Genomic DNA, 13,106 nt, shown 5'->3' on the forward strand with positions numbered 1-13,106 from the left:
TGTATCTGTCAGGGCTCAACCAGGGAAACAAAACCAGTAAGAGAGATATATTAAGAAATTTATTGCAATGGTTGGGGTTATGAAAATATGGGGGGCTGGCTAGGCGAGTCCAAAATCCAAAGAGCAAGCCATCAGAAGAGGCAGCTGGAACTCTTGGGTGTGAAATGAAGCTTCTGTCCCTGGGGGAAGTTCATCTTCTTCAGGAAAGCCTTAGCTCTGCTCTTAAAGCCCTTCAACTGATTGATTCAGGCCCACCCAAGTTATCCAGGACACTCTCTACTTAAAGTCAACTGATTAAGAACTTTAATCACATCTACAAAATGTCTTCACAACAACACCTAGATTTGTGTTTGCTTGACTAACTGGGACTGTAGCCTAACCAAGTTGACACCTCAGACCATTGTACTGTGTAAGAAAGAATTGTAATCCTAGACCACTGTCTGGCTCTGCAGTAAATAAGACTTGCACAATCATAATACTGTTAAGTGCATTTGGTTGTTTTTCAGTTTCCAGAATCAGCTTTTAGGCAAATGATTGTCAGTGTTTTTTCAGGGCATAGTTTAAACGTCATCAACATTGCCAATGTCAAGACATGGATAAGGCTACAAAAGGGTATCAAGATGCTCGGAGAAGGATGGTTATTGTAGAAATAGCTGGAGCAGTGGGTGGGGGAGGTAAAGCTGCAAAGAACCTAATCACTCAATAGTTGAGAGCTGGTTAAATGAATTATGGAATATCCATCTCATGAAATACTTTGCTCTGCATGGGTTAAAAATCTTATGTAGCTCTCTCTTTCCAGATATGAGAATTCCAAATTGTACTATTAAGTGAAAAAGCAAAGTACAGATCAATATATTTCATGTGCAAAATGTATGTCTATAGATGTGATTTTTTCTAGACCATACATATACTAACAATACACATACACACACTACTAAGTGTATGTATGTGTGTATGTCCATGCATTTTTTAGAAAGGTACCCAGGAAAAGAAACTTTTTAGTTTGATACTTTTAGGCAAAGGAATTGGGGTAGATGGAGGAAGAGAAACTTTTATTTTTCATTTTTGGTGCTATTTGGATTTTAAAAATTAATGTAGAGGTAATGCCTTTATTGTTATTTTAAGGTTACCAGTGGTAGAATCTGAGTGATGGGATTAAGAATCATTAAAATTTTCTTCCTATTTTCTAGGTTTAAAGAAACACATATAACCTAACAAATATTACTTTAAAATGTTTACTGAACGTGTCCCATGAACCCTGGTCATGCAAAGGTAAATAAGAGCTTCTGCCCCGAAGGAGTGGGAGACACATGTATTCAACCAGAATATTATGAAATATTGTGGTGTAATGACAGAGTAAGCATAGGTGTGACGAAAGCATCAAAGTAGCAGACTCTGCAAAGCCCCGATTAGGCACCTGCAGAGTGGCAGGCATCTGGTCCCAGAGGGTCAGAGGAGAGGCTGGGAGAGTGCTGTCTGGAGAGAGGGCACAAGTCATGGGGTCTGGACTCTGAACCTGACTCTCATCTATGAAATAGTGGCAAACCACTCATCTCACAGATTGCATACAGATGACATGAAATTGTTGTCTATGAAAAGCCTGACATGTAGTGGCATTTAAATACGAGTGCTTTTCTCCTTCCTCTGACTCATGCCCGAAGCTGAGAAACTGCACCAGGTAGAGGTCTCCATCTTTTCTACATAAAACACTAACAAAACTGCAGAGGTAAATGATGGGCTGGTTAGAGGCAGAGGCGAGATGAGTGCACAGATCCCCTGACACCGGATGACATGATTGATGCCAGGAGATGACATGGTGGATGCTCCTTGTGCAGTTCCTACAAGCAAAGAGACATTTTATTATCTCCAGTTTTCCCTGTGTTGTGACGGGGCAGTAAGAGGTGGTACAGAGAGCAGGTGGTTCACAGAGCCCCAGAGCACAGGCTGTCTTCTGCTTCCTTTTTTCCTTTTTATTGAAGCATAGTTGATTTACAATGTTGTGTTAGTTTCTGGTGTACAACATAGTGATTCAGTTATATATATATATATTCTTTTTCATATTCTTTTTCATTATAGGTTATTGCAAGATATTGAATGTAGTTCCCTGAGCTATGCAAAAGGATCTTGTCATTTATCTATTTAATATACAATAGTTTGTATCTGCTAATCCCAAACTCCTAATTTATCCCTCCCTCCCCTTTCTTTTTGGTAATAATAAGTTTGTTCTCTATGTCTGTGAGTCTCTTTCTGGTTTGTAAATAAGTTCATTTGTATCATTTGTTTTAGATTCCACATATAAGTGATATCATCTGGTATTTTTCTTTCTCTGTCTGACTTACTTCACTTAGTGTGATAATCTCTAGGTCTATCCATGTTGCTGCAAATGGCATTATTCCATTCTTTTTTATGGCTGAGTAGTATTCGTGTGTGTGTGTGTGTGTGTGTGTGTGTGTGTGTGTGTGTGTGTGTACACCTCATCTTCTTTATCCAATCATCTGTCAGTGGACATTTAGGTTGCTTCCATGTCTTGGCTGTTGTATGTAGTGCTGTTGTGAATATTGGGGTGCATGTATCTTTTTCAAAGGAAAGTTCTTATCTTTTCCAGATATATGCCCAGGAGTGGGATTGCTGGATCATATGGTAACTCTATTTTTAGTTTTAAAAGAAATACTCACACTGTTTTCCGCAGTGGCTGCACCAAACTGCATTCCCACCAACAGTGTAGGAGGGATCCCTTTTCTCCACACCCTCTCCAGCATTTATCATTTACAGATTTTTTTAATGGTGGCCATCTTGACTGGTGTGAGGTGATACTCACTGTAGTTTTGATTTACATTTCTCTGATAATTAGCAATATTGAGCATCTCTTCATGTTCCTGTTGGCCATTTGTATGTACTTCATTGGAGAATTATCTGTTTTAGGTCTTCTGCCCGTTTTTGATTGGTTACTTTCTGCCCATTTTTTGATTGGGTTATTCATTTTTTTTGTTATTGAGTTGTATGAGCTTTTTATATTCTGGAAATTAAGCCCTTGCCAGTCACATCATTTACAAACTGTTTTCTCCCAGTCTGTAGGTTATCTTTTCATTTTGTTTATGGTTCCCTTTGCTGTGCAAAACTTTACAAGTTTGATTAGGTCCCATTGGTTTACTTCTGCTTTTGTTTCTGTTGCCTTGTGAGACCTAGGAAAGCACTGCTATGATTTATGTCAGAGAATGTTTTGCCTATCTTGTCTTCTAGGAGTTTTATGGTGTCCTGTGCTATGCTTAAGTCTTTAAGCCATTTTGAGTTTATTTTTGTGTCTGGTGTGAGGGAATATTCTAATTTCATTGGTTTACATGAGACTGTCCAGTTTTCCCAACACCACTTGCTGAAGAGACTGTCTTTTCTCTATTGTATATTCTTGCCTCCTTTGTCGAAGATTAACTGGCTGCAGGTGTGTGGGTTTATTCCTGCGCTCTCTGTTCTGTTCCATTGATCCATATGTCTGTTTTTGTGCCAATATCAAACGTTTTGATTACTATGGCTCTGTAGTACTGTTTGAAGTCTGGGAGGGATATGCCTCCAGGTTTGTTCTTTTTCCTACGTATTGCTTTGGCAATTCTGGATCTTTTGTGATTCCGTGTAGATTTTAGGATTATTTGTTCTAGTTCTGTAAAACATGTCCTGGGTAATTTGATAGGAATCACATTAAATCTATAGATTGCTTTGGGTAATATGGCCATTGTAACAATATTAATTCTTCCAATTCAAGAGTATAGGTATCTTTCCATTTTTAAAAATCATCTTTAATTTCCTTTATCCACATTTTATAGTTCTCAGCATATAAGTCTCTTTGCCTCCTTGGCCTATTTTATTTTATTCCTAAGTATTTTACTGTGTTATTCTTCTTGAAGGAAGGCCAAGCTCCTGGCCTGCAATGAGCTGTCCCCTCTGCGACCCAAGAACCTTTGGACTTCACTTAATCTCTTCCACCCCTCCTGTCCTCAGCGACAACTAGTCAACGGTGAGCAGAAGTCTCTGATCTTCAGTTCTGGGAGGAACTACTTATGAATGTGTATGATGACATGTATTACAACAACATCTTCATAAAACCAGGTGTGTTCAAATTGTGTGTGTATCTTAATGAGTTAAAATTTTATGACGGGTGCATTTGAGCAGTAAGGAAGGGGTCCTCAATTGCTCAGTTTGTAATAGAGTCGAAGGTGAAAAGGCCAGGTCCCCACTTTGTAGCACTCACCCACACAGAGTAGGTGAGGTGGGAGCTCCCAACAGCCAAAGACATCTGAAGAGCTCTTAAAGTATCAAGAAATTCCAAGGGTAGGAGCTAATGAAATAATTAGCACTGCACTTCTGAAGGGCAGTCACAGACGAGCTGCACCTAGGAGCCAGCTGGGTATCTGCAGGAGCTAAGCTGACAGAGGGGGCTCTTCAAACACTTCAGTCCTAATCAGCTAAATTACAGATTACCCTGTAAAGAGGAGTTCCAAATGAATGCGAGTGAAATGTTTTTCTGCTTTACAGTTTGCTCTGTATAAAAACCTAGGGTTAAATTTTAGCTGTGCCCATTATTAAACCAAAAGGCTGTCCTTTTTATTAAAAGTGAGTGAAGACTGTGGGATATTTCTGCTGTCTACAGTTCTTAAAGCCTAAAGAAAATTTAACTCCTGGGCTGCCAAAGACCCTTAATGCTTAGGGGATTAATCTCCCACCACCGGGCTTCAACCACATCTGCTATCTAAATAGTGACCCATTATACAGGTGTGTTAACAAGTCAGAGTGCAGTTGAGCATTTTGCCTCTTATGTTACAGCTTCTCAGAGTTCCTTGGTCCAGGATCCTTGGAGCCCGGATTATTCCTGAATCAGCTAGTAGCATGTCTTTTGTGATGAATGTCCCTTCTGTTGTGGACAGAATTTGCTATAAACAGGAGGTCAGCTTCTTAATGTGCTTCAGGAGCCAGTATTACGTGCACAATAGGATCAGGGTATATTTATATCAACAACAGTAAGAAATAACATAAATAACAATATTTATGTCGATACGACTGCTTACTGAGCACTCCCTTGTGCAACGCATTTAGAACTGCTGTGCGTGTGGTACATGCAAAACCCACTGGAGTGAGTGGCACTGTTATTCTCATTTTGCAAATAAGGAAATTAAGGCTTATAAGCAACTCCCCCACACTACCAACATAAGTAATATATCAACTGTCAATTGTTCCAAAACAAACCATCCCAAAGCTTAGAGGCATAAAATAATAATAAACATTTATCATCCGACGTAGTTCCTAGGTCAGGAGTTCATGAGTAGCTTGGTGGGTGCTTCAGGCTCAGGACTTCTCATGAGGTTACAGTCAGGATGTCAGTCGGGGCTACAGTCATCTGAAGGCTTGACTGAGGCTGGCGGACCTGTGTCTGAGACAGCGCACTCATATTAATGGCAAGCCAGTGCTGACTTTTGAAGAGAGGCCTTAGTTTTTCACTCTGGGGTCTTCTCCAGGGGCTGCTCCACTGTTTTGGCAACAATGCATCTGGCTGTCTCCAGAGTGAATAATTGAAGAGAGAGCCAAGGTAGGAAGTTCAGTGTCTTTATAACCTAGTCCCAGAAGTCACACACTGGCACCTCTGCCATCTGCTGTCAGACACACACGCCTGCCGTGATCCGGGGGAGGACACTCCTATGACAGGAGGAGAGAATCACTGGGGGACCTCTGGGAGACTGGCGGAATTTGGATTTGAGCCTGGGATGTGCTTTCTGCAAAGCTGTACTTTTGACCACTCTATAGTATTGCCTTCCTAAAAAAATGCTCCCTGATGTGTTTAAGATACCTGGATAGTCATGAAAGAGTAAGCAATGATAAAATAAGAAAAACTACAACGTATTGAGTGTCTACTATGTCTCAGGCATTATACAAAATTATCTGCATCATTTCCCCCATCAAACATAATGATGGTACTGAGAGAAGTTCTGTGATTTGCCCAGAGTCTCAGAAGGGAAATCAAAACTGTCTTTACGAACGTGGAGCCTGTGTGAGATGAATGAGCGAGTATGAATGGGGGTCAGTTGTGTGAGGGGAAGAAAGAAGCCAAGGTCGCAGGAGTCTGCGATTGAGAGAAGGCTGGCAGCAGATACCAGAGCTGAAGTTCAAAATCAGGCTGAAGCAGACAAGAGAAAAGCTTCAACTGGAGCGCCACCGAGCGAGCAGTCTTAGCAGGAGAGTCTGGGAGGAGAGCAGCCTGTAAGGAGGAAGGGGAGCGGGTACCGGGCAGGCGCCTAGAAAAGCCTGCTCGGTGCCACGTCTGACAAAGTAGCCACTGTCCCCCCTCCCCTGCGTAGAGCTCCCCCTTCCCCCCAAACAGCCACGCATCATGCAACACTGGGAGCCTCCAGCCAGACTTCCCATTAGCAGCCTGTCAGCTTCGGTGATTCCTGCGCCCTGGTGCCCCGTGGAGTGTGTGGAAGGAGTGACAGCCCTTTACTCCACCATTCAAGCAACTGCCATCCACCCCCTCCCCCAAATTTAACTTCAAATTGGAATCCTTGAGAAGGACACGGGTATAGACAGGATGGCCCATCGCGGCACGCCAGCCGCCAAGCTATTGCTCGCTTCTGCTACTTGACTGCTCGACACGTGGCAATACTCCCGGGCTGCATTGCTCCAGGAAGAGCCTGTAAGAGTTTTCTTGGGGCAAAGGAAAACCAGAAGACAGACATGGCCTCTCTCCTGCCTTCCCATTCCCTGCCTGGTTTTCCTCTGAGAAGGAACAGTCAAGGCTCTTGCAACCTGATTTACTCCTTTCCAGAAACCTCCAACACAGGAAAAGGTTGTAAATGGGGAATTCAGTCCTGTCTCTTACCACTTCCTCCTGTTCCCATCTCTGTGGGGGAAATGATCTCAAGCGGAGGCTCCACTGGTGGCCATGGAAACAGAGTAATTGACGTAACAGTGTGAAAGTCATAAACTTAATGAAACTATAGTTTTTTTTTATTGCACTTCACCCTCATCTCTGATTAAATCAGATCAGCATAATGCGAAGATATTAAATTTCCATGTTTCTCATTTTCTCTCCCCTGCCAATAGGAAGGAAGCTGTGTTGTGAGGGAACCCTGCCGGTGGACTGGGAACATCATGGCTCTAGATTTTGCTGAAAAGTGGTTTTTAATAATTGGTGCTGGCTGGCCCACAAAGCAAAGCCAAATTTTGAGAAATGGTGGGATTCTGGCTCCGGGGAGATACAGCTGCTTTCCTCTGGCAGATGGGGACTGTGGGGGTACCAGACATCGGCGGGTCAGTGCACCAGGGAGACACATTGTTTCAAGAACCAGTTCCAGAGCACTGCGTCTGGGCCAGGATGGTGTGACAGCTGGGGACACAGAGAGGAAGGAAAACTGGAACATCTGAGTGTAAGGTGCTCACAACCGAAAAGAGAAGCTCACCTGGTCACTTCTCCCTGCTTACAACAAAAACCAACGAGAATGGGGACTGGGGATGGAGTCCATGCCGGCCAAACAGGAAACCGCTGTGTGACTGGTTCAAGCACCAGGCTAGGTTCTCCAGGGATTTGAAGATCAATGATACTGAGAATGATGCCATTAGCACTTTCCCTCCCACAGGGGCGACGTGCAGACGGCTGCAATGCAAAAGGTCACTTGACAAAAGGAAAAAGTGCTCTGAACATTTTCAGGAAGGAGTGCTTGCTTCCAGCAGGGGCTTCAAGAAAACATCATGAAGGTGTTGCCCTTAGCCAGTGCTTAAATAGCGACCCCTGACTTGAAGTCTCTGAGCTCTCGGGCTGTGAAAGGTTCCCCTTCTCCTGCAGCCCCGCCCAGCACAGCTTGCCTTACGTTATCAACCCCATGTGTTACCTCCCCTCCGTCTGCCCCAAATCCCTCCCACTCCCGGCACATTCCAAGTCTCATTCAGGCTCTGAACCCGGTGGTCTCCAACCCTCTAACCCACAGCTCCCACCTTAGTTTCCAATTTTTAAACAAATGTAATTATGCAAGAGTGATGGATCCAAGCAATATTCCCAGAGGAGGGCCTAGGGTTCATCTGAAACCTAACATACTTGGCTCAGTTCCCCCAAACCTGGGAAAAGCTAGCATCACCTAGAGAGACCAGAAAGTTCTTACAGAGACACTCAAAATAATAATAATTATTATTGTTACTATGCTGCAGTTTCCACCTTCATCCTCTGAAAGGGCCGGAACAGGGGGCAGGACCCTGAGCTGATGACGATCACCACATCATTACTACCGTCCTTCTGCTGAGCATTCCCTCTGTGCCAGGCGCCTGCTCTCTCACCACAGCTCTGTGAGGTCGGCGGATGCAGCCAACATCTTCAACAGAACCGTTCGGGGGCAATGCCACGTCCTCCAGTTCTTGGACCACGATGTTATTTGTGCAGCTGGTAGGGATTCCCTCTCCTCCCCAGTTTCCACGTGCGGCCTGCCAACCTGCCACCTCACTTAACGTTACTGAAAAACCGCACACGGGGACTCACCCACCCAAAAGCATGTGTGCTGCTCCTGACTCGAGTTTCTGCGCAGTTCACCAGCTGCCTGGTCACTGAGCTACTTCTGTTCTTTCTGGGACCACCCCAGCCATCCCCCTGGCAGCAGGGATCCCCACATGGAAAGGACACAATGCCTTTCAGCTGGCAGAGACGCGGGCACGCCAGCACGCGTGCGGACCCTGAAGTTACTGGGTACCCCAGTAACTGTTACCTCCCAAACTGCAGCTCTAATGTATCTGTTATGTCTTCCTAACAAACATGGAGGTGGCAAGTCCAGAGGCCAGCGGGAAATAAAATGCATTATTTTACGGCAAAAGAAGAAAAATTTAAACAAAAAAATTCTCTGCCCTTTGGCCTCCTGTCCCACACTGTGCATCGTGTATCTGCATCACTGACCCAGCCTCCCGCATTGGCAGAAGCACCTGCTCAGCCAGAAAGGGCAACGTTCTCCCAGCATCAACAAGGCCACTCCTTAGAGATAACATTCCTCTTGATCTCCTAGGAGGCCGGGCTGACACTTAGATCTGGATTACGTAAGCTGTCAATAATACATCATTTGCTATACAGCCCTCTGTCTCAAAACTGCTATAACTGCGACTTCTAGTCTATGTAACTGTTGACGTCTAACAGGTGGAACAGTTTCAGGGCCTTCTGCGGTGCTTTTCCTGGATTGTAATCCTCAAACCTGGCTCGAATAGAATTTTCCACTCCTTTCTCAGATGAACTGATTGCTTTTTCATTGACGCCACGCATACAACTGCAGTGACATGAGGGAAAATGTAGGTCTCAGCCTGGGAGATCAATGTCAAAGAGTGGGGCATGGGGAATACGGAAAAGCTACAGGTCCCGTCCATCAGGAGTCTGAGCTCAGCCTTCAGTCTCTACTGTGTGGCAGGGGAGGCCCAGGGTGCTGTGGGGTGGTCTGGCTGCAGGAAGCAAAGAGTGGCGTGCGTCTAGCACCAAGTGCGAGAAACTCAGACCCTCAGAGTGCACTGACAGCCAGATGCTCATCACAGGGAAGAGGCAGGACCCGTGGTGGGCCTACCCAAGAAGCAAAGTGGATGGGATTTAAAGAAATGAAATACTGATCAAGGAATTCCTCTGTGTTCTCTTAAGGACAAAGTTAATTCCAGGATTTTTTGAGTGGAAGAAAGTACTTTCATAACAGGTCATAGTATAGAGGAGATTATGTTCAGAAATGTAGAGCTCTAAAAACACGGGCCAAAGCAAATGTTCCATTATCTGCCTGTTAATCTCAAGACGCTGCCCCAGTCTCCTGCCAAAGGTTGATCACTAAATCTTCCCTCCTGTTTGATCTTGGGAGATGTACAGAAAAAACAAACCAAAACCAAACCAAAACAAAACAAAATGAAAACCACCCAGAAAACAAAAAATAAACGCCTGTGTATTCTGTCTACTCACAGAAGACTCTCAAAACCTCTGGTTACCAAATGCGTGTAGGTTTTTCCTACACTAAGCAATTCTCTGACACCAGTTTAACTCAGTTCAGAAGCTGTCTGTCTGGAGTTAGCACAGACCCCACGGGTTAAGGGCTCAGTCCCAAAAGACGGCTCCTGCTTTGGATGCCTTCAGCCTCAGTCCCCTCCTCAAGTACAATTCTTTGCTAGAATGGCTCATGGGACTCAGGAAAACAGATTACTGATTTGTTTCAAAGGATCTGTCAGGAACAGCCAGATGGAAGAGACACACAGAGCAAGGTGTGTGGGAGGGGCCCGGAGCTTCAGCGCCAGGTCCGGGCTCTCACCCTCCCCGAATCTCCACGTGTTCACCAACCTGGAAGCTCTTCACAGCCTCAGTTCGGATTTTTATGGAGGCTTCGTTACACAGGGATGATGGATGAAACCATCGGCTCTTTGGTGACTCAGTCTCCAGCCTCTTTCCTCTCCCTGGAGGTCAGGGGAGGGGAGGAACAGGAAGCTGAAAGTTCCCACCCTCTGATCACGTGGTTGGTTCCCCTAGCAACCAGCTCCATCCCTAGGGGCTTCCCAAAAGTCAGCTCATTGACAGAAACTCTGGTTTGGCTGAAACGGGGCTTGTTATAAATAACAAAAGGCACCTGTATGGCTCTTATCACTTAGGAAATTCTGAGGGTATTGTTCGGAGCTGTGTGCTGGGAACTCTGGATGACGACTAAGATGTCCCTTTCTCATTATCAGTCACACAGCATCCGAGGAGGCCACGTGTGGGAAGGGTATCCCCAGGCTGCACCCAGGGTTTGCTCACACGTGTGTGTGTCAAATACCCACGCGGCCCACCTCTTCCCTTATTCTGATCTCCTGCACCTGTCTGGACTGGATCATGCCTGGAGGTTCACCGAGCATTCCAAACGCCAATGCCTTCATTTCTCCAAGCGCCATTCCTGTTTACCAACATGCGCCTCTGCGAAAGACACCATGTAGCCAATGTGGGGCCAGCTGGTGTCCTTCAAAGTCCGGCGACCCCCATTCCTGGGCTGTCAGATGTCTACCTGCCATCTCTCAAAAGATAAAGTACATTCTTTACTGGGTGTGTTCGCTCTAACAAACTGACAGCCCTAGGGAATGCCTAATCTCACAACGGCTCAGGCTGGCGTGTTTCAGCCCACCCCATCAGAGTCATAAACCCCTCTGCCCCTTCACTGACCCTAAACTTCTTACCTCACCTACAACCAATCAGAGAATTGTTCCTGCTCGCAGCCCCCAACCCACTGTATTCCAACCCCTTCCCCATACAAGACCTCAGCCAGCGACCCTCGGGGCTCCCACGGGCACCTCCCGTCTGTGCGGCCCGCTGCTCTCTGTGGCCGGGTAACCTAATAAATGTTTCCTTCTGCTTCCCTTTGTCTCTGGTAAATTCTTTTAGCCTCTGATTGTGACTCATCACAATGACACAAGGAGGCACTTTTCTCATGAAACACAGCAAAGCTCTTCGGGGAGGAATGATCTTCCTGAAACACATTTAAGAACACCAGCGAGACAGTCACCGGAGCTCCCCACGCACATCCTCAAGATCTGCCTCTTTCCCGTTGCTCGGGTTTGTTCCACGGGCTGCATCTCACTGACCACCTGCCGGCCTCCTCCACACGCGGAAAGGGCCTCTCCCCGGGAAGCCCCAGCACACACTCGGGGCCACAGGAGGATTCCGGCGTGTGTTCAGGCTCTAAGGACGTCTCCTGTGCAGAACTGAGCACAGACTGTACGTGGGAGGAGATGTTCCCTTGGTGTCTGCTCTAAATGTTTCCGAGTTGATGGTTCCAAGAGAGGGGAATGAATGGGGATTGCCCAAGCCACACTTAAGCTGGAACAGATCAGTTCCCGGGGCTCTGCAGGAAGGGTTTTTCTTTTGCTCTCTGTAGCCCTAATTTAGATCTCTGGGTAAGGTCATGGGCCAGGCCCCTCCCACCCTTTCCCCCTCGGCTCCTACTGCATGGCCCCCACTGTGGCCTCAGTTTCTGAGCTCTGCCAGCGTCTCCTTCTGTGGTCCCTGCCCCTAAGGTCACGGTGACCTCCACCGTCGCTGCTCTTGGCTTCCCAGCTCGTTCTTGATGACAGGAACATCCAGGGCAGTGACCCAGACAGCACCCTGGTCTCTCAGTCCCTTGGTTTTCACCTGCAAGGATATTTGCCAGCTCTACATCGTCTGCTGTCTTCATGGTCACTCCTCTTCCTTGTCACCCCTCAGTAACCACACCTCCCCCAAAGCCCTAACTTTGAGTTCGGCCTCATGATCACCATTTCTAGGTCTTTTACTCTGGTGTCCCCCTGTGCTACAATCCTTTGATTTCATGGGGATTTCCAAACCTTATCCTCACTTTCTTAATTGCTCAGCTACAAATCCATGGTTCATGAGTTTAATAATCACTTCCCTGCAAATATTCTCAGAACTTGACCGCCGCCGGGCGCCCCAACCCCTGCCCCATCTCACTGTCCTGCTCACTTAGTAAGTTCCAGCCGTGGCGGAACCCACATATCTGCCCTTCTCCATGCCATCTCACGAGCAGCTGAACTTCGTGTAGAAAGTCACAGATCCAGGATAAGTTCTTCGCTTTAAAAATCACAGCCAGTATTCCCACGTGAGCCCTCCATTCTGCCTGGTGAAATTCCCTTCTCCACATTGCGAGATGGCTGCTTCATAGTTTCCTTTTTGCTCACACTTTCCCCACTCTCTCCTCTCCCACACGCTCAGGTGCTGATCTCCCCTCGTGCTTACTGGGAACATGTGAGCCATCAGCCGAAAATGCACTCACCTTCCCAGCAGCGAGTCTGGAAGTCTTCATTTTTACCCATCTCTCCTTTTCCCTTCCTTTTGGGAAGGGAAAGCATTTCACTAATAGCCCAGATCTAATGCTTCCAGTGCTGTTCTGAGTGCCATTCCCTTTTGCTCACCCGAGGAATTTGCTGTTTTGGCTTTTCTTTCTCTCTCCCTCATTATTGGTCTTTCTGGAGGGAAATTTATTGCTTTAAATGCTAATGTTAGGCATAAAGAAAGGTCTAAAATCAATTGTCTAAATGTCTACTTTCAGAAATTTTTAAAGACTTGGAAAATAGACCGAAAATAAGTAGAAAGAAAAAATTGAGATAAGAGCAGA

General features: G+C 45.9%; 1 protein-coding gene across 1 annotated transcript in view; it reads left to right on the forward strand.

The window, feature by feature from the left end:
- The window catches only part of SHISA6 (shisa family member 6), a 378,159-nt gene that overhangs the window by 59,970 nt on the left and 305,083 nt on the right, over positions 1–13,106 (forward strand). Inside the window, exon 4 of the mRNA XM_032498808.1 lies at positions 3,897–4,098. The gene's annotated coding sequence lies outside the window, so the exon portion shown is untranslated. The remainder of the gene's footprint in view (positions 1–3,896; positions 4,099–13,106) is intronic.

Source organism: Camelus ferus, chromosome 16 (genome assembly GCF_009834535.1).
Source record: "Camelus ferus isolate YT-003-E chromosome 16, BCGSAC_Cfer_1.0, whole genome shotgun sequence".
NCBI lineage: Eukaryota > Metazoa > Chordata > Mammalia > Artiodactyla > Camelidae > Camelus > Camelus ferus.